This window comes from Megascapheus bottae, chromosome 19 (assembly GCF_031878675.1).
Source record: "Megascapheus bottae isolate mThoBot1 chromosome 19, mThoBot2.hap1, whole genome shotgun sequence".
NCBI classification, from domain to species: domain Eukaryota; kingdom Metazoa; phylum Chordata; class Mammalia; order Rodentia; family Geomyidae; genus Megascapheus; species Megascapheus bottae.
In genome coordinates this window covers 31,377,058-31,399,237 of record NC_143527.1, presented here as the reverse complement: position 1 = coordinate 31,399,237, position 22,180 = coordinate 31,377,058, and the positions used below count along the sequence as shown (strand labels likewise).

Sequence of the window (22,180 nt, the reverse complement as noted above, 5' to 3'; positions counted from 1 at the left end):
GAAAATTCTGTGATCTCACAGCATTGAGTACTTTTGGAAATTAACTGATATCTCAAACTGTTATTATTATATATCAAGTGACCAAAATATTTTCTACATATTCTTGTTTGCACAAGAATTTTCTCTTTTCAACTAATTATATTTGAATGCATGTTGTCCTGAGAATAAAATTTTCAGTGCATATGGACATGCTTAATATTAATATATATGTATATTTCACTGATTATTCCAAGAACTAATCACAGAATTTATAATTGTGCTCAGGAAACCACAGGTAATGTTTCCTGAACATCTAAAATTTATAAACAAGTACTTTGCCACCTATTTTGTAAATGGAGTTTGAAGCCAACTATTCTGAGTTTAAAAATAACTTGAGTTCTCTAAAACAAATGGAATTTCTTTTCTATTATCAGTATTAACATTTCCCTTGTCAAGTTCACCAATAAAAGAAGGCCTGGCTAATGGGATAATAACCTGCGTTTATGTAATACAGACTTCAGATTTTATGAGAAGATAGTGATAGGTGATTTGTATCAGGTATCCAATTTCAGAATGTAATTGTTCTCCCATTCATCCCTAGCAGGCAATTTTATCATAATATTCTTTATTAGAATATATTTAAATGGGGATAACGATTGTGAGATTTTGTGTCAAATCCTTCAAGTGGGTTATGAAAGCAAATGGTGGGATTGATCTCTACTGGGTGAAGGGGGAGTATAAGAACTTTATATCTTAAATTTATATCTCTCCTGAAATATCATTCTATACAAAAATCATTGACTATATACTTAATTTGGGATGATTAGCCAACATTTTCATGAGTTTTAGTGCAGCATTTTATTTTATACCTGCCCAGTTACAGGCATAGAATTTAATTGCTCCTTTGTTTGGCTGATTATTGCTATATTTTCTTGTTTTGCCCTTTCATTGAAATTCAGTTGTGTGCTTAATGACACCCATGTGAAATTTTGCTCTGTTCTGACAAGTTACTGTCATAATTTAATTGCATGTAGTGTGTGTGAAGTAAAAGGTCTTTATTCAATTTACTGAGAAGGGTAAAAATATGCACTTGGATCTAGAATTGCATTTATAGAATGAGTATTATTGGCAAGTACTTTCAAATCATTGCAGAATTATCTTATTTATAAGAACATATTGTTATCTACTATTTGTTTTTTGTATATCTTTTTACATGCAGGGTAAAGGCATATCGTACATAACTACACATACTTTTGGTGACCATTTCTTTGTATTATGCTGTTACTGCATGAAAGAAAAACATATTGCTCCAAATTTGCTTGCTTTTATATTGTTCAGAACATATGATAGAAAGAAAGTTTGTTAATATAACTATTTTTCAAATTGTATTTCATCCCAAGTCCTACTCTGCATGCATTGGGTTTTGTTCCATTTTGTTAATCCATGTCAAGATGAAGACTTTTGAAATGATCAAGAAGAGGAAAAAGTAGTAACACAGTGGAATGTAAGTCAAAATGGATCTGATTTAAAAAAATTAAGGTAAGTATCATCAGTATAAGCAAGTGAATTTGTGCTACATAAGGTCCTGAATGTGAACAGAGGCAGAAAACTCAAGGTATCAAATGCTTGCTAATCAACTTTTAGGACTTATTGTGAAGCATTGATCAGTTTAAGTAAGTATGTTAAATAAATTCCATTCAGAAAGTGGTGTTAATACTGACAATAGAAAAGGGGTTGAATTCGTTTTATATAACTCAAATTATTTTAAAACTCAGAAACACCTTATTCTCAAACATATGGCCTATAGATGCATAATTTTAACTAAGACCCACTTTTTTTTATTATCATCGTAATGTATAGAGGGGTTACAGTTACGTTTGCTCGGTAGTAGCTGCGTTACTTCTCACACATTGATATCCCTTCTCATGTTTTTGCCCCCATTTTCCTCTCCACATTCCCTCCCAATCAATGATTTTGTTTCCCTCCTGTCCCTTTCCTATTTCAAATAAATAAATAAATGAATGTATATATAATATACCAGGTAACAAAGTCAGATGCATTAACTATGAGATTAACCAAAGGGCAAATAAAGAAGAGAAATAACCTAATGCATTAAAAACAACAATCACACAAGTTGCTCTGCTTCTCTTTCTGATACAAAATGAAACTTCTTTTATTCTCACTTGTTTGAGTTCAAATATGGATGTTTACTTAGAGGTTGTTTTGAATTTTCCCTTCTACTCAACCTTTTCAATTTTTAAGAATTTTATCAGCATAACTATTAGCTCTAGGATGGAGCTATGTGTATGTATATATCTGTATATACATATAATGTATCTATCTCCAACCCATCTTGCCTGTCTCTTTCCCTTGTCTCCCTTCCCATCTTTGGAGAATAATTTCAACAGTTTTCAAGGCTTTGTTTTTACAGATTCATAAAATTTCAACATCCCATACCCTCTGCATTGATACTTTTACCTGTACCTGCCTTACATCAATGTAGCCTGAATTTCCTTCATTTATATTTTGATAGTATGATCCTTTTACATAGGAGTTGCATCATAGTAATTCATAAATGCATATATTCTGATTTACTCAGATTAACATCAGTTATTGCTCTCTCTTTTCCATTTTCCCTTTTTCCATTATTTTGAATATTAAAGACTAACACAATTAAAAGAGTGCACGTGAAGAAACAAAATCCAGATAAAAATTTTGAAGTACTAATAGAACTACTATATTTTGTAAGTACAGCTTTTTAGTCAGAAATATTGGAGCTTGATACACAGCTTCTGTTTGTTAACTACAAAATAACAAATATTCTAAATTCCCACTTTCAGCTTTGATAAATTGCAATTGCAAATGTAAGATAATAACAAATTCATAGGGATGTTGTGAATTTAAAACAGATAATTATTTTACATACTTACTTGAGAATTTGACCCTGAAATGTTATCAAGTAATTGGATAAGTGACTAATCTGAATTTGTCAGAGGGCTAAGTACGTATGGCATGGAGTGATTTACTAATCTCTGGTAGACTTTAATTAATTATGATATGTGCTGATTTATTCCCTAAAGGAGTCATAAAATCCACAATAAAAATTCAATCTCCATTGTTAGACCCAAAGGATAATCAAACCTAGAGAACCTTACCACACATGATATAATTCTTTAAGCTTTTCCTTGTGTTATACTAACAATCTCCAACTATTTCTGATTTCATGCTTCCATATCTTTTTTTTGCCTGAGATATTTTTTATTGTAATTAGTAAAAGGGTTATGCTTCCATATCTTTTATCAAAAGGTAATTTTATTCATCTACTTTCCTTGAGTTGGATCTTTCCTTGCATGAGTCTTACTTGCTTTAACTGATATCATCTTGTAAAAAGGCAGATAAAAATGAAAGTTGAAGCCTTATAACTGTATACATGCTTTCCACTAAATATCTGGAAGTGTCAACTCTATCCTAAAGGAGGACGAGATGCTATCAGGAGGAATGTCAAATAAATGTCGTGTGCACAGTCACTTTGGGGTTTCCCTTCAAGATTGAGGGAGGGTGCTGGAGATATCTGAGTGATTCCAAGAGGTCTGTGGGAAAGAAGTGACAAGATTCTTTAACCCAGAGCTGTGTGTGTGTGTGTGTGTGTGTGTGTGTGTGTGTGTGTTTCTACACCTGCTTCTCTGGTTGTGGCCACAGACAGAGTAGATTCATTTCTTCATTTTCCTTATCATATAACACTAAGTTCAAATAAAACTAAAAATTCATACTTCTTTAAAATTCTGGATAATTTTGATGTGCTACTCTCAGACATTTTGTTTACAGGAATGTATTTCTTAGGCTGGGAGTTGGCCTAGTGTTAGAGTGCTTGCCTAGCATGCACGAAGACTACGGTTCGATTCCTGGGTACCACATACATTGAAAAAAGCCAGAAGTGGTGCTGAGGCTCTAGTGTAGAGCTCTAGCCTTGAGAAAGTCTAAGGACAGTGCTCAGGCCCTGAGTTCAAGCTCAAGGCAGGCAAAAAAAAAACAAAACAGAAAAAAGAAATGTATTTCTTATTCTTATATTACTAGACTGTTCTGAAGACTAAAATCTATATGCAATGGCTTACAAGTAGTTAAAAGGAATTTACTATCAAAATTGAAATGTAGAGTCTAGGTCATTGTTTCAAATTTGTGAACTAAAACTATAGGAACTAGATGGACACAAAGCTCCTTCTCGTCTGCAACCCAGATACCAGGTGCTCCTTATAACTAGATTGTACCTGAATCAAAGGGGAAAGATGCTGAGAGTTTCTCCAGTGTAGTATGATTATCAAATTTGACTTTGAAACATTTATATAAATCAATTTCACATCCAATATTCTTAAGTTAAAAATCTAGAAATCTAAACTAAATGGAATTGTAACAAATGAATGTAAGTACCAATCTTCTGCATGCTCTCTTTCAATCTCTTTGTCTGTCTGTCTGTCTGTCTGTCTGTCTGTCTGTCTGTCTGTCTCTCTTTCTCTCACTCAAACCCAACACTCAGACACAGTGTGTGGAAGCATTTGCATGATAGAGATGAGCCATGAAGACACAATGGAATTGTAAAGTAATGCAGTGGGGATGGAGGATCAACTGCAGAAGAAACCATTCTGTCCTTGACTTGGTGAGTGCCATAATCACAAGTATATGCATTTACACAAACAGCATGATATACAATAATGATATGGTGATGGTGATTGTACTAATAAGCAAGCTCCTTTTCCAAGCCCTTCTAAAATAATGACACTTGTATGTTCTTAGAAGTCTCTTTTGCTGTGACCATCAGCACATGTTGAATTCTTTTCTTTTGTGGGTAGTTTATGGCTGTTCTACAGGGCTGTTTTTCCTTAAGTTTCTTTCCTGCATCTTGCAGAAATCTTCCATGCAATCATAAAGCTTTGTGTTCATTCCTCACAGATAATCTATTTACTGGATCTCAGTTTCTGTGTGCACTTATGATAGCAACTCCTGTGTGGAACAATTCCTTTGCTCCAATTTATAATTGGCTCCCTAGGCAAATACTTTTTACTCCAGAGTATTTCCCTAAAGGGTTCTAATGCCTAAAAAGGCATCTTTTCCTAGCTTTTACTAGGCACATTTTATTACTTTCTGTTTACTCCCTGTATGACATAAAGCTGCAAAGAGAAATATATCCCTTCAGACATCATCATGCTTTTATCCTGAATAGGAAGTTTTTCTAGACTGTAATATCTCATTTTTAGAAGTGGAAGGTGAGTCTCATGGCCAGTCTGAATTGATGATGGCTTCTCCGTTGTTTCATGAAAGATCTATGGAACCTTACTTTCCTGCCATATATGTATTGCCCAGAGTTTTGATATGGATATTTTGCTTTGAAGTATATTATTTTACCAAATGACTTCTGATTCAAGGGAAATCACAGAAGAATCATAATTCGCTTTCACAAGTGCCAGAAAACACTGTATAAGTGTGCCATCAGAATTAGCCTATGGAGAACGTGGGGTTTTATTGTAAATTTATTTCACATTCAAGTAGCTGATTATATTTGTCACAGAGTACCTAGTTAATACCTCACAGAGGAAACGCCTTATAATTAATAAAACGTAAAAGTTAATCTGCTTCCCTTGTGAGGATGAAGACACCCATTTTTTACGAATGTACTGAAATTTTGGTGGCACTTAAATATATACTTGCTATATTATGGCCTGGGTATCCAAGTACCTGGGTACCTTTGTCCATAACTAATGTCAAGTCTTATCAACTGTGCCAGAGGCCCAAAAGTCTTCTCTCTCTACTTATCCTACTCCCTGTCCCTTTTCAGGTATGAACTCCATGATTTTCTAAACTGATTTTCTTAGGAATTTATACTAATAGCAGAAAAATAAATTAATCATGTGTAATTTTTTTAAAAAAAGTAAATTGCATGAAGGGAATCTTGCCTTTTTTACCATAGTTTTCTCTCTCCAATGATACCCAAGAAATTACTGCTAGTGTAGGCTGTTACCACAAATAGTTTCTTACATAACGTTCTAAATGCACAACAACGAATGATTCATTAGCTAGATTTTACATACATGCTTTCCTATGGTACACATCATTCTGAAATATACCAATTTGAAGTAGATTTTGCACATTAGATTCATTCTGTGCAAAATTATTTCCTGGTCAGAGGCCTATGGCTCATGGCTGTAATTCTAGCTGTTCAAGACACTTAGATCTGAGGATAGTGGTTCAAAGATAGCCTGGGCAGGAAATTCCTCTTGAGACTTATCTCCAACAAACAACTCAAGAAAGTCAAAAACTGGCATTGTGCCTCAAGTAATAGAATGTTAGACTTGAGCACAAAGGGGCTCAGAGTCAGTGTCCAGGCCATGCATTCAGGCCTTATAACCATATATATATTTATATATATTATTATATATTATAATATATATTATAATATATTATAATATATATTATTATATATAAATATATATATGGTTATATATTCATACACACACATACATGTGTATATACACATACACACATATATGTGTATATATTCATACACATATATGTGTATGACTATATAATACATATATACTTCAATTTTTAATATTTGTATTTTATGATTTGCTGTTAATGTCAGGGCAACATAGAATCCAATATTTATGAACTGGTTTGCTTTTTTTTTATAATGAGACTTGTAAGTTTCCTTTTTGATATAGTTCTTTGGTTGCTTTTAGGTGCTTAGACTTTTATTACATCATAAACCTTACAACATGAGTTTTTAGCATGCAAAATAATTCTTTGCTACCATTTCACTTGTTCAGTCTACATTAAAGCTTTTGCTCATGTATTTAATTTTTTTCTCATCTGTGGCACCTATTTATTAGCTAGTAAACTTAACATTTAAGTAAGTTAAATGAGAGAATGGCATACTAGGCAATGTTCAGCAACCAGCTCTTTGGAGAATAAAGGAAAGCCCCAGTTTCTCCTTTTGCCATTTTTTTTTCAGTTTCTAAATGATTATTTTATCACATTGTTTGAACATTAAGTTAATCTTCATTTGTAATCCAAAGTTACCTGAAGTTTGCTGGTTTTTTTTTTCGTGTGTGTGTGTGTGTGTGTGTGTGTGTGTGTATTTTATTGTACATTTGTTTTCTTAAACTCTTTGGCACAATATGCTGGGGTATTCGAACTGCCACAATACAGGTCGGGAGAGAGCTTTGTTTTTGTGCTGCCAGTTTTTGAGAATTTAAATTTGGATTTGGGTTATGGCTGTATTCTCATCTTTGAAATCTGTATTTATTTGTAACAATTGTACTTTTATTTTTCTATATCCCTTAATTCCAGAGTTTTTGTTCTCCCCCTCCCCCCTTCTGCATTCACAGTTGAACCATGTTATCAGGAAAGGCGACTTGATGAAAGGATAGGAGCTCTGACCATTCGTCAGTGTTTTCCCTAGTTTAAAAAAGAAAACAAGAAAACAAAACCTAAAGAGTGCCTTTCCTTTTTTTTCTTTTAAACACACATGTCTTGTGCTGCATCAGTAGACAGAACTTGAGTTAGTTTCATGAAATGCAACATCTAACCCTTTGTTTTCTTGGAAAAAGAAACTTCAATGACTTGAAGTTGAGAATGTGGATACTGCCTCATTCACACACACTCATTCTCAGACTGTAAAAATCCTTTCCCCTCCTTCTAGCCAGGACATTATATACTACCACATGGCAAAGGTACAGTGAAGGGGGGCTCAAAATCTAGGCTCCATCTTTCTCCTCAGTAGCAAAGGCCAGGCTGCCTTTTACAACAAAGCACCATAGCTGAACCCAGTCCCTCCTTCTCTCCCAAACCAGTCATTCCCTTCCTCACCAAAGACAGAAAGCTAGTTCTAGCAACCGCTGGGAAGAGACAGCCCTTTTTTTTTTCTTTTTCTTTTTTTTAAATAAGCAAGTAAATCCATTGTTTCTCTTTTCCAAGATGGCCCATGTTATGGATTTTACTAAGTCAGTGCTTACTTAGCTCACTAACATCTCTGCTGTTGGTGGCTGTGGCTGCGGCAGGATTTTCAATGTGGTGTTTAAGCCTCATTCACTCATCCTCTCATTCCCAATATTCAGCATCCGTGCACACTCCTCACTTCTGGGTTTTTCAAAAGATTGGAGATTTCCAGTGGGGGGTCTCAGGTTCTCATCCCAATGGTAACAGATCAAGCTTGGTTCTTCAGTTTCCTCAGCTCTTGCTGCTCAGGTAGCAAGGGATTTTGCTTTGTTAGTCTTCGATCTTCGTCCTTCAGTTAACAGTTCATGGATCATTGGCCTAGTCTCTGCTAGTTTCAGTACATCCTTACCAAATGTTGTACATAAATGTCCTATCAGCCCAGCAGCTCAGGTACTACTCCATCTGTATGATCCTCATCTCCAGATCGATAAAAGCCAGAATCAATTCTACTCTGGGTTGTGCCAGCCTTATATCCGGGTGTACATTCTCCTGATCTCCTTTCAATCCCTGGACAATTCCGGTGTAGGCATCCAATCAGCCTTCTCTTAGCTTGTTTAGATAATCCACCATGTCATAGTCTGCCCTGTCTACTTGGGTTTGGGAGGTCTGCTGAAGAGTATTCAATACAATCTCAAGGTATTTTTTAAACTCTCCACCAATAGCAAGGGCAATATCACCAAACACAGACAGAATCTGTGGCTTCACAGACCTGTGCACATTCTCATTCCCCAAGTTCTCCAGTAGTAGCTGCATTACCTAAAAATATGGAATGCTTCACAAATTTGCGTGACATACTTGTGCAGGGACCAGGCTAATATTCTCTGTATCATTTCAATTTTAGTATATGTGCTACCGAAGTGAGCACTCTATGCCAGTTTTTATAGAGTACAGCTCACAAAAGCTCTCTTGATGCTTTTATATACCATGTCAAGATGCCAAAACGATGTTTCAAAAACACACAAAATAGAATACTTATTACTCTTTCTCACTCACCTATGAGAATGTAAGGTTTAAAGTTGTACTTTCATTTTTTCTTTCTTAAAATATCTTCAAGTAGTTGTACAAAGGAGTTACCCCTGAGTAAGCAATTTATGAATGTAATGCATCTTGATCAATGTGACCCGTTTTGATATTCTTACTCACCCTCTTCTAAGCACTCCTTCCCTTACTTTTTTTTTTTTTTTACAATTTTTAGTTGCACAATGAATTCTTGACTGCCATATCTTCTCCTCTATGTATCTATCTGTACCCCTTTCCCAGTGCTGCCTGTACATCCATTTCAGGTACCTGTTTTCTGGTGTTTATTATTGTGTATTTATACATACAATATAGATGAACTCCACCACCAGGGCTACATATTTTTACTTAACTTTTTAATTTCATCATTTTAGTGTTTCTTTGGATTCAGTCCAGTAATAATGACTTAAACTTTTTTTTAATGATAGCCATGAACTTAACAAATGATGCCACTTTATTTAAGTGAATTATCTTATTTAGTTTATGATCATAGGTACTTAAAAAGTATTCACATCACCATATCTCCTTGATAAGTAGCAAGATCTATGAAAATTAATGTGAGTTATTTCACTTGTGAATATATAACTATGATACAGTGCAAAAGTTTTAAACATTTAGAGCTAGTAAGCAAAGTTTTTCAAGGTTCTTTATTACATAAACTCATTTAGGTGATGTACTGAGAAAAATGTGTTGTATCTTGAACAAAGAGATACAACTAACTACATAGTTATATGCTGAGTTGCTTGGTCACCAGTATAGTCTTGTGTTCTCATTGATTCTGAATTTGTGGCTAAATCTTATGCTAAAAATTAACATTTACAGTATCTCCTATATTGACAGGCAGCTGATAAAATATATAGAGATTATAATTATCAGATGAAAATTAAACTCTTTTGATAAATATGCCACACATATTCAATTTAACTTTATATTCCATAATATATGACTTCCAAATGCTAAGTATTCCACAGAAATAAAACGGCAGGAACTTCATGACAACAGATTTTTGGGCCAAATTTGAACTTTGATAGTCTGCTCTCAAAATTAATATCTTTACTCTCTTCCATTTTATTTTATTTAGTATCCAGTCATTAGGTCCAGATGGCATTACATAAAACTTTAGATTGGAAATTATTTGGAAATATGAGCACCCATAAAAACCAACACACATAAAGATGCTATGTGTAAAATAATCAGAACAGAGTGTTTTGAAGTTTATCACCACTAAAAATGATAAATGTTTAAGGTGAGGGATATGCTAACTACCGTGATTTGTTCACTAGGTAATGTATACATGTAGAAATCATCACCTCATATACCCAGCCATATGGATAAATATTTCACTAAAGTTGATTTAAATGTTAAAGTTTTTCTATCAAGAAACTTACAATTTAGATAAAATACACTGCATAGTAATTGGTGAGATAGGCATTTGGGTAGAATAAAGCTGGTAGTTTATATAATAATTCTGCACTTAAGGTATAAAGATTTAGTGCTGGGGCATGTTCCTGAACTAATACCTAGTAGTAGCCGTCTTGCTGACCCTTTGTTTGGCCTGGAGCAACAATTTACCTCACAAGTAGCAGGAAGTTAAAAAAAATAGTTACTAATCCTTAACAATTTTTGAATGCTTCAAACAATAGAAATGGAGTCTAAAAATAAACATTAATATTTAAAGTAGAATAAACCATGTGTTAACCACTGCCCCCTATTAATTTTAACAGAAATACAGCTAAGAAGACTTCCAGGAGAATACATTCTATGAATAAAACTATATTTCTAGGTATCAGTACAAAATTACTGCTGCATTAGAAAACAACAGGAAAACTTTACTAAGATCTGCGTGAAACTGTAGGTGGGTTACTTCTTTTCAATGCTTTTCAATATGAATTGTATGTTTTTGATCGTATGGAGAGACACTGTGTGATTCTTTTGGTATTTGAAAGAAACACCCCTGTTTCACAGCACCAGAAACTGTGGCACATTCACTGGAGCAGACCAGGCTAGGAATGAACATATATTTCCAGAGCCAAACTCATCAGAACAACAACAACAAACAGATGAGAACAGTGAAATAATCATGACACCCCAGCAATGACATGAGTATAAAATAGAAGGATTACACCCAGGTAGGCCTGGACAAAGAATAAGAGCTTGTCTCAAAAAAGAACCTTGCCTAGCATGCATGAACACCCGGTTTTGATTCCTCAATACCACATCATTGAGAAAGCCAGACGTTGTGCTGTGGTTCTTGCCTTGAGAAAGCCCAAGGATAGTACTCAGGTCCTGAGCTCCAGGTCCAGGACTGGCAAAAAAAAATAAAATAAATAAAACCAGAATGAAAATGACCGGAGGCATGACTCAACCATGAGTATATTTACCTAGAAAATCCAAAAACCCTTCAAACTCTAGACCACTACCACAAACAACAAATATTATAACTATACAGCCTATGTATTTCAAACTTTCCATCCTGAAACAGCCCACCACTAAGCTCACATCATAATACCCTTCCTCTGCAACAAAAGTAGATGAATCTACTAAGTACCCTACAGAATTCCTGAATATATTTCCTGACCAATAACTAATGTTATGAATGTATGTGATTGTACCTGATGGTCTCTATCAGGATATTTGAATAATTACTCTTTCCACCTTTTATTTTAGTAGAAAAAACCGACAATGGGCTCAGACCTACATGTATACATAGATAGACATGAGTTTTTTTTCATAAAAAGTATTCATACAGCAAAAGTACTCAGGTTCAGACAGATGATAGATTAAAACTCTGATATACTTTTCTGACATTAGGATAGAAGAAAATAGTCATCTCATAATCTCGGGAAAATAGTGGATTTCTTATGATTGGCCAAGTTAGTGACACAAAGACGTCTTGAACAACAGGATATGCATGACAGAGCTCAATAAGTCTGATGTGAGGAACTGCAAAGTCCAGATTAAGAAAACTTCATGTCATAGCAGGACCTGGATGGTACAATACTTACATGCACTTACATACACGAGCACTGAGTGGTTTCAAACATTCATATCGACCTTGCGTAGCCATCAGAATGTGAGCATGCTCTGCCCCAAACACTTACCCGAGAGACCCTTGGGGCATATGTAACTCACCTCTCTCATTTCTCGGGTAAGCCAAGCTGGTTTAAAGGTTAGGGGATATAAGATAGAATCAGAGGTCATGACTTTCATCCACAACCACACTTGTTTCTCACCAGCACGCCAATCCATCATCTCTGCTCTGTGTTGCCCTCTCAATTTATCAGGCAGACTAAGTTCTGCTACAGATCTTTCTCGTTTGGCATTTGTGCTGACCTAAATTTCCAGCTCTTGAACTCTATTCACTCTTTGCTTTATAACTTGTGGTCCTCTGGGTATGATATTTTGAGACTGCTTTTCTAGTAACTGACCTTTTGGCCTAGGTCTAGAAATATCCTTTCCAATGTAGCTCCAGAGAGGCACATCTAAAATGTTGAGCAGCAGAATGAGATACTCTTGACAACAGTGAGAGAAAACACTTAAAATTATAACTATTCTAGCGTTGACTGCTTTGTGTATCAGACCTAAGAAAAGGAAAGCTGCATAGATTAATTTCTAGCAGTCCCACAGTGTCCTAAGTGATACAAACCAGCCATAACACTTTATATGAATCTGATTTTCTCCAAGTAGCAACCAAGAAGGATCTTGATGAATATGAAGAACCTATTTTCTTTAATTTTTTTTTACCAAATATCTTATTTTCACTAGGCATCAATAGCTTATGCTTGCAATTCCAGATACTCAGGAGGCTGAGATCTGAGGGTGGCAATTTGAAATCAGCTAGGGGAGGAAAGTACGTGGAATTCTTATCTCCAGTTAAAAAACAAAACATCAGTCTGATATATTTTATATATGTGTTTTTGGTTATTTGAAATCAGATAGGGAAGGGGGGGAAACAAGATGGTGGGGGTGGGGAAGGGAAATGGGGACCAAGACATGAGAAAGGGTATCAATGTTTGTGAAGTAATGCACCTTCTATCTGGTGAATATAATGTAACCCTTCTATTAACTACAATTACAATAAGAAATATATGGGGAAAAATATCAGAAGTACAGCTATAGCTACTGTATGGTAGAGTAGTCTGAGTCAAATAACAAAATGATAGTGCCAAGGTCATGAGTTCAAGCCCCATAATGTACATGGGCACACACACACACACACACACACACACACATACCTATACACACAATTTTACAGCTAGAATTCAGAAGAAGCAGTAAAAATAGATTTTGTATTAAGTACTTCGTTAATTTATTCAGATTGAAAAACAATTTATATGCTCTAAATAGGATATGGGAAATAACATAAATTGTGATGAATATTTTAAAATATTTAAAAAATCAGAAATCATACTTGAATTGAGTAAAATAGATAGACATATAAACACTAGCAGATTCCTCCAGGTGAAAATTTCCTTTTGATACTACTACCAAAATATAGATATAGCATAATTATCTATTCCTGTACATGTTATATTATTACATATGATGTGCATATATTATATGTATATCATATTAGAACATAATATATAATATACAAGATAATAATATATTATAATAATGTAACATATTGTCTTATATATTGTTTTGTAATGTATGTATATAATACCTATATCCTTTATTGCTGAATATAGATGAGCAGCATGTAATAATCTCTACTATTATTTACAATATACTTCCATATCTAATTTTTCTACTACTTTTTCTATGTATAAAAATGTCCACTTTAGGAGCCGGGAGTTTGGCCTAGTGGTAACGTGCTTGCCTAGCATGCACGAAGACTCGGGTTCGATTTCTTGTTACCACATACATAGAAAAAAAGCCAAAAATGGTGCTGAGGCTCAAGTGGTAGAGCTCTAGTCTTGAGAAAGTCCAAGGACAGGGCTCAGGCCCTGAGCTTAAGCCCAGGACTGGTAAAAAAATATGTCCACTTTATTATTATTCTACTTATTTTATTCTCTACATGTCTAAATATGTTTCTAATACTATTTGGTTCAGATACCTAATTTCCTTTCCTTCCCTTTCTCTCTCTTTCTTTCTTCTTTTCTTTCTTTCTTTCTTCCTTTCTTTCTTTCCTTCCTTCCTTCCTTCCTTCCTTCCTTCCTTCCTTCCTTCCTTCCTTCCTTCCTTCCTTCCTTCCTTCCTTCCTTCCCCAGTTGAGCCACAGCACTGCTTTCAGTTTTTTATGTGTGTGTGATACCAAAGAATCAAACCCAGGGCCTCGTGTATGCTAGGAAAGCACTTTACCACAAGACTACACTCCAGGCCCTCATGTACCTACCTTTGATTTGTTCTTTTCTCTTTTGTATGGCTGGTTTATTTTGTCTATGCTTCATATGAACTCATGGATATTTCTCTCTTGGTTACCTCTGATATTTTTATCTGTATTTTCTTCATCAGTATTTTCCCTCATGCCTTCATTACAGCTTGAAATATATTTTACCCAGTTGCTATTTCTCTCTCCCTCTCTCTCTCCCTCTCTCCCTCTCTCTCTCTCTCTCTCTCTCTCTCTCTCTCTCTCTCTCTCTCTCTCTCTCTCTCTCTCTCTCTCTCTCCATATATATATATATATATATATATAATGTAATGTATGACTGTCAGGAAGGCAGGTAAGTATGTGGATTTTATTGCCCTCAGAAAGCAAAAATACAAAGTAAAATGTTTATCTAATATCTATATAGAATGTAATGTATGACTGTCAGGAAGTCAGGTAAGTATGTGGATTTTATTGCCCTCAGAAAGCAAAAATACAAAGTAAAATGTTTATCTACATACAGAAAGGAAAAATAGGGCTTTCCATTTATTTATGTTTAGTACAATATATTATTCTGTATTTACTATCTAGCATACTATCTACATCTTTACTTTTCCCCTCAAATATCCAACACATTTTCCTCTTTCCAGTTCTGCAATGGACACGTTTGCTGGTTCACTGACCAGCTCAACATTTTCCCTCACAATATGCCTTGGCCCCTGTGCCTATCTTTGCATTATTTCTGTGAAAGGTATTTGGATAATGTCAAGAGTCTCTGATTCCTTATCTATCCTTTTCAACTCTTTTGCATTTGAAACCATATTATTTTCATAATATCTTATTCTTATCTTAAATACTAGTTTTCCTTACTGGGCACCAATGGTCCATTCATGTAACTCTAATTACTCTGAGGACTGAGATTTGAAGGATCATAGTTCAAAGTTAGGCAAGGGAGAAAAGTTCATGAGCTTTCATTCCTAAAGTAAATATCAATAAGCAGCAACACTCACAATAAAATATGGAGGAAATGAACTGTAAAATTTTGGGGATTGGGAGGAATTGGGAGGAAGAGGGAAAATGGGAGACAAATGAGGGGGTAACAATGTACAAGAAATGTAATCATTACCTCACATATGTAACTGTATACCTTCTACATTAAGAAAATAAAAATTAAAATAAAGGATGGTCCAAAGGTTGATAATAAGGTACATTTTCATTACTCAGGATCCGTATGATGGTTAATTTTAGTTGTAAACCTGACAGTATTGGGGGAAAAAATCTCTCTCTCTCTCTCTTTCTCTCTCTGTATATATATATATATTTATATATAAATATATGAGATATATGAGTGTACTTCAAGAAAAAATCTGTGATTGTAGAATGTATGAATGGAAAGGACTATAAGCTTTCTTTATAATCATAACAAAGTTCATAAAAATGAGATCATACTTCAATAATTGAGATAAACTCAATCTGATCGAGAGCAACCTCACAATAGGTTGAAGACAATGAATCAAGTCTGATGGGGAGAAAGTCAACTACCACAAGCTCACTTTTTCTTGGGTGAATATGTCTTTTGCTTTTGCTATCTTCTGTGGTTATCTGGCTCCAGTCTAGTTTTACCATATGGACAGTCACCAGGGGCTCCTCAGGGTACTTCTAGTCCTTGAGCCTCAGGCTGACACCGCATGAAGCTTATCTCTTTTTCTGAGGGTTTCAGATTCTTGGCCTGACCACTTGCAGATTCTTCTGCTTTATTAATTAAAGAATTTATTAACGTTGATTTTTACATCATATTTCAAATGATGTGTTTAACAAAAAAGTATTCAAGAGAAGAATCTCTATATACAATCACTGGCACTTAGATTTTAGAACATAATCAAAATTAGGCTCATGGTTTGTATGTCATAGATACATACTAATCTATGTAATTAAACATTATGTCTATAGAGTCATAAGTTTTTATGACAACGTAGTTGTGTTTATATTTCCAGTACCATATCCATAGCATTGGGTATACAACTTTTGAGTCCTCGGTCTTATACTGTTTGGTTCTAATAGCCACATACTAAGGATAACAAGCCCCTTTTGTTCTTTGGTCTTAACTGGTCTCACTCAACATGATTCACTCTAGATTCATCCACTTCCCTGAAAATGCATTATTTTATCTTGTCTGTTGGCTAGGAAAAATTCCATTGTGTACATATATATATATATATCATATTTTCTGCATCCATTCATCTGCAGTAGGGCACCTGGATTGTTTCCATTGCCTGGCTATTGTGAATAGTGCAGAGATAAACTTGGCTAAGCAGGTGTCCTTATCATATCTTGGGTTATGATGTTCAGGGTAGATGCCCAGGAATGATGTGGCAGGATTGTAGGGAAGGTGTATCTTCAGTTCTTTAAGGAACCTCCACACTGCTTTCCAGAGTGGCTGAACTAGTTTAAAATCTCACCAGCAGTGTAGTAAGGTTGCTTTTTCTCCACAACCCCACCAGCATCTGTCATTGTCTGAGTTCAAAATCTTGGCCATTCTTGTTGGGGAAAGGTGGCATCTTAGGGTTGTTTTTATTTGCATTTCCTTTATGACCATGGATTATGAACATTTTCTCATATGCTTTTCGGCCCTTTTAATCTCTTCTTTTGATAAGTCTCTCTTTAGTTCCCTTGCCCATTTAGTGACTTGTTTGTTGGGTTTTAGGGGGGTGGAATAGTTTCTTGAGTTCCCTGTAAATACTGGAGAGCAAGCATTTGTCAGATGTATTGTTGGTAAATATCTTTTGCCAATTGGTTTGCTGTCTCTCTACTTTTGTGGCTATACTTTTATCTGTGCAGAAACCTTTTGTTTTTAGGTAGTCCCAATTATTGAGTCTCTCTCCAATCTGTTGTGACACTGGGATTCTGTTCAGGCATTTTTGTCTATCCTATGAGTTCCAATGTCTCTCCTACTCTATCATGAAGCATTTTTACTGTTTCTGGTGTGACATTGAGGTCTTTGATCTACTATACTTGTGCATGGCAAAAAGCTAGGGTCAATTTTTAGTTTTCTGCATGTGGTTGCCCTGTATTGCCAGCACCAAAAATTGAATAGACTGTGTTTGTTACACTGTATATCTTTGGCTCCTTTGTTGAATACAAGTTGACTATACGTATGTGGTTCTATTTCTGGATCTTCTATTCTGTTCCATTGATCATCTCGTCTATTTTTTGCCAATATCATGCTGTTTTTCTTCTTATGGCTCTGTAGTAGAGTTTGAAGTCTGGTATTGTAATACCATACTCTTTCTTCCTAGAATTGTTTTGGCTATTCTAGGTCTTTTCTTGTTCCATATGAATCTTTGGATTGTATCTTCTATTTCAGTAAAGAATATCTTTGGGAATTTGATGGGGATTGCATTGAATTTGTATATCAGTTTTGGCAGTATACCATTTTCACTATGTAGGTTCTCCCTATCCATGAGCATGTGTTGTCTTTCCATTTCCTAGTGTCCTATTTAATTTCTTTTATTAAGCCTTTATAGTTTTCATTGAATAATTCCTTTAAATCTTTGGTTAAGTATATTCCTAAGCATTTTATTCTTTTGGGGGCTAATGGAATTGGGATCATTTTCTTGATTTGGGCTTCTGTTTGTGTATTGTTGGTGTACAAGACAGCTACTCACTTTTGAAGGTTAATTTTGTATCCTGGCACTTTGCTAAACTTGTTTATTAATTCTAGGGGTTTGGGACTGGAGCTTATTGGGTCACTCAAGTAAAAGATCATTTTATCTGTGAATAGGGACATTTTAATTTCTTCTTTCCCTATGTGGATCCCTTTGATGTCCTTTTCTTGCCTTTTTGCTCTGGCTAAGGGTTCCAGCACTATATAGAAGAGAAGTGGAGAGACTGGGCATCCCTGTCTAGTTCCCAATTTTAAGGTAAATGGTTCCAGTCTTTCACCATTTAGTATAATACTGGCTGTAGGTTTGTCATATATAGCTTTAATTATTTTAATGAATTTACCTCTTCTTCTTATTTTTTCTAGTGCTTTCAACATCAATGGGTGTTGTATTTTGTCAAATGCCTTCTCTGTGTACAGAGAAATTATCATATGATTCTTATCCATAGCTCCATTGATGTGATGTACTACATTGATTTGCGAATGTTTAACAAGCCTTGCATCTGTGGGATGAAGCCTACTTGATTGTAGTGTATAATTTTTTTAAATGTTTCTGGATTCTTTTGGCTAGTATTTTATTGAGGAGTTTTGCGTCTGTGTTCATTAGAGAGATAGGTCTGTAGTTTTCATTTTTTGTTGGGTCCTTCCCTGATTTGGGGATGAGAGTAATATTAGCTTCATAAAATGAGTTTGGTATTGCTCCTTCTGCTTCTATTTCTCTGAAGAGTTTCAAGAGTATATGTGTTACTTCATCTTTAAACGTCTTGTAGAATTCCACGGTGAAACCATCTGGACCTGGGCTCTTTTTGGTTGGCATTTCCCTGATTGCTTCCACACTTTCATTGTAAGAGATTGGTTTGTTCAATTTGTTTACCTCTTCATTGTTCCGTGTGGGTAGCCTACATTTATTTAAGAAATCATCTATTTCTACTAGATTTTCTTGTCTTTCACATATAGGCCCTGGTAGTACTTATTTATAATGGGCAGAATTTCTTGGATATCAGTTGTGATTGTTCCCGTGGGGTCTAATCTTGTTTATTTGAGTCTCTCCTCTCCTTTTTCTTGATTAATCTTGCCAGGGGTCTGCCAATTTTGTTGACTCTTTCAAAGAACCAACTTTTTGAATTATTAATTTTGTGTATAGTGAATCTTATTTCAATCTCTGATATTTCTGATTTTATTTTTGTAGTCTGTTCTTCTAGATGTTTTAGAATTAACTTTTTCTTGCTCCTCTAGGTGATTCAATTTCTTTTTTAGGTTATTTACATGCTTTTATTCTGTCTTTTTAATAGGGGCTCCTAGTGAGATAAATTTGCCCCTTAGAACTGCCTTTGATGTGTACCGTTAGTTTCTTTGTGATGTCTCTTGATTGTCATTACATTCAAGGAAGTTTTTAATTTCTTTTCTGATCTGATCTGTAACCCAGGAGTTATTCAGTAGTGTGTTTTTCAGCTTCCAAGTGTTTGAATGTTTTTTGATTTTTATTGCATTGTTTAGAACTAGTCTGACAATACTGTGATCATGATCAGATAGAATGCATGGATTATGTCAGTCCTCTTGTATCTCCTTAAGTTTTCTGTATGAACTATTATATGATCTATTTTGGAGTGTGCTCCATGTGATGCTGAGAAAAATGTATAAAGTTTTGCCACTGGATGGAAGACTCTGTGTTTATTTGTTAAGCCCAGCTGGGCTATGGTGTCATTTAAGTCTATGATGTCTTTGCTTATCTTTTGTTGAGTTGAACTGTCATTTGTTGAGAGTGGCATATTGAAGTCTCCCACTATGACTATGTTTAAGTCTATCTTTCTGTAACTCTAAGAGCTTTATGCATTTGGGTGCTCCCGTGTTCGGGGAGTAATGTTTATAACTGTAATATTGAGGGTACGGATTGTACCCTTTACTAATATGTAGTAGCCATTTTTGTCTTTATGTACTGATTTTACTGAGAAGTTAATTTTGTCAGGGATTAAGATTGCTACTCCTGTTTTTTTGCATGGTGCATTGGGGTGGAAATTCATTTCCATCATTTCACTTGGAGTTTGTTTTTTGTTTTTGTCTTTGGCAGTGAGGTGGGTCTCTTGGAGGCAACATTTGGATGTGTCTTGTTTCTTACTCCAGTCTGCTGCTTTGTGTCTTTTTTTTTCTTTGTTTTTGCAGCATTTAAGATCAGCTCATTGGTATTTGGGTCTAGTGTTTTTAATATGATGTGTCCAGACGAGTTCCTTCTAGGATCTTCTAGGAACTTGGAGTTCTGAAACCTTCAATAATGTGAGTATTTTCCCTTTTAAGGTTGGCAAAGTTCTCTGCTATGATTTTGGTTGCATTCCTTTATCCTGGAACCCCACCCCTTCATAAATCCCTATCATATGAAGATTAAATTTCTTGGCTGCGTCTGTCAGGTCCTGTTGTTCTCTTTGGTGAATTCTGGAGCGATCTCTCCAGACTGATGATTCTCTGTTCCAGGTCTTGTGTTTTATCTTCCTTTCCTGATGTTCTATTCTCCATCTCAGTCAATCTGTTGCTTAATGCATCCTTTTTTTGCTTGAATTGTGGACACTGAGCTGATCATGTGTGCTGAGAGGTTCTTAATCTTTTCTTTCATTTCTCTTTTGAATTTGAGGAGCTCCTTGGTAATTTCCTGCTTATATTCCTGGAATTGTTTTTGTTACTCTGCTTCAATCTCTTTAGGCATATCCACAATCATCTCCTTGAATAGTCATGTTTCGTGTCTCTTCAGGTCTCATTTCTTGGGATGGTGACATCTCTCTTGTCCCTTCACTCTTGTTTCTTTTTGGACTTTGTGTAGGACTTTGATTATTTGTATATGTCATAATTCGTCGTTGAGCTTTCCAAGGCATCAAGGACTGTTGTTGAAGGTTCGCCATGCGGTGGGTAGGTGGTGGTCTTTACTTGGTTTGGGACTGGTGGTTCTGGGAATCTGTGTATATGTGTGATTTTCATCCAAATTGGTTCCGCCACTGAATAGGTCAGAGTTTGCAGCTTTTACAGGTGTGCGGCCTCTTCCCAGAGGCTATGTGCTGCTGCACAGCTAGCTCTCAGCCCAACTAGTGACCCCACAGTGGGCCGTAGTATGAAGCTGCACACTTCAGTCTCAGCTAGCCTGGTGAATGGCTAGTTTTCCTACCCTATTCCCAGGGGCAGGGACCAGCTGAGGGCCTGGGTTTTGGGAGTTTCTGGGAGCTCTCAGCTAAACAGCCTGACTGGATTCCGCCTGATCCCAGGGGTTGGGTCCAGCTGAGGATGTGGGCACTGTGGGCGGGTAGCACCTTTCTGATTCTCAGAGGGCAAGCTCGGCCCCTGCTGGTCTGCCCTTCATTTTTCTGCTGTTTTTTTTCTGCCACTTTGGCTGAGATCCTTTCTGACTCTATAGGGGGCCCTTTGGTGGTGTCTTGCTGGAGGTCCCACTTAGGTTTGGTTCAGTCAGATGTGGCTGGCAGACTCACACACTCCTCCACTCTCTGTTGGAAGGCAGGGTCCTAGAGCCCCTCTGTCTCCAGTTTCAGTGGCCTGGGAGAGGAGGCTTTTGGGCATGTGAGAGCAGGGACACCTCTGCGCCCTTTGTGGGGGTGCTGGATGTTAGTGCCCGCCTGTCAGTCTCCAGTCAATGGCCTTGGGGAGGGGGTTGTTAGGGGAAGGGCAGGATTCTGAATTCCTTGCCCCCCTGCACTTGCCAGTCTTTCTTGGGAGAGGTTGAAGGGATCTGGGTTAGGTTCTGTAGCCTGCCCCCAGCTCGGCTTTCCTGATGGGTTTGGGGGAACCTGCTTGACTACTTACTTGATGGGGTTTGGCTGTTAGCTGCTCCGTGGTGTTGGAGGGTTGTTTGCCTCTCCTCTGGTCTCCACCACCATCTGTGCTGCCCATGCCCAGTCTGTGAGGGATTCCTGCATCTGGATCCCGCCGCTTGCTGGAGTTACTGGAGTTCCAAGCTTCCTGGATGCAGTGCCCTCATCTGTGGCTTTTGCAGCTTGAAGCCAGTGATGAGGGGTGTGGGAGTGGTCCTTGCATTTTGGATTCTTTGTTAATGTTGGATATAAGATTTATCTGGATTTCTTTTCTGTTTTGTGTACTTCTCCCTTGCTTCTTGAATTTCTAGCTGTGGGTTTCTTAAGGTAGTTGGCTCATGGGATTCCCTGATTCTCTCTTTTTGTGGGAGAGAGCTAGGCTTGGTCCCTATTGTCTCAGTGCTATCTTCCGATCTC

At 36.2% G+C, this 22,180-nt stretch overlaps 1 non-coding gene across 1 annotated transcript; it reads right to left on the bottom strand.

The window, feature by feature from the left end:
* Positions 1-8,726: 8,726 nt before the first annotated feature.
* LOC150049799 (U6 spliceosomal RNA) lies at positions 8,727-8,833 on the bottom strand. The gene has a single exon (XR_016538914.1). It is a non-coding gene; the product is annotated as a U6 spliceosomal RNA (small nuclear RNA).
* Between the last annotated feature and the right edge of the window lie 13,347 nt (positions 8,834-22,180).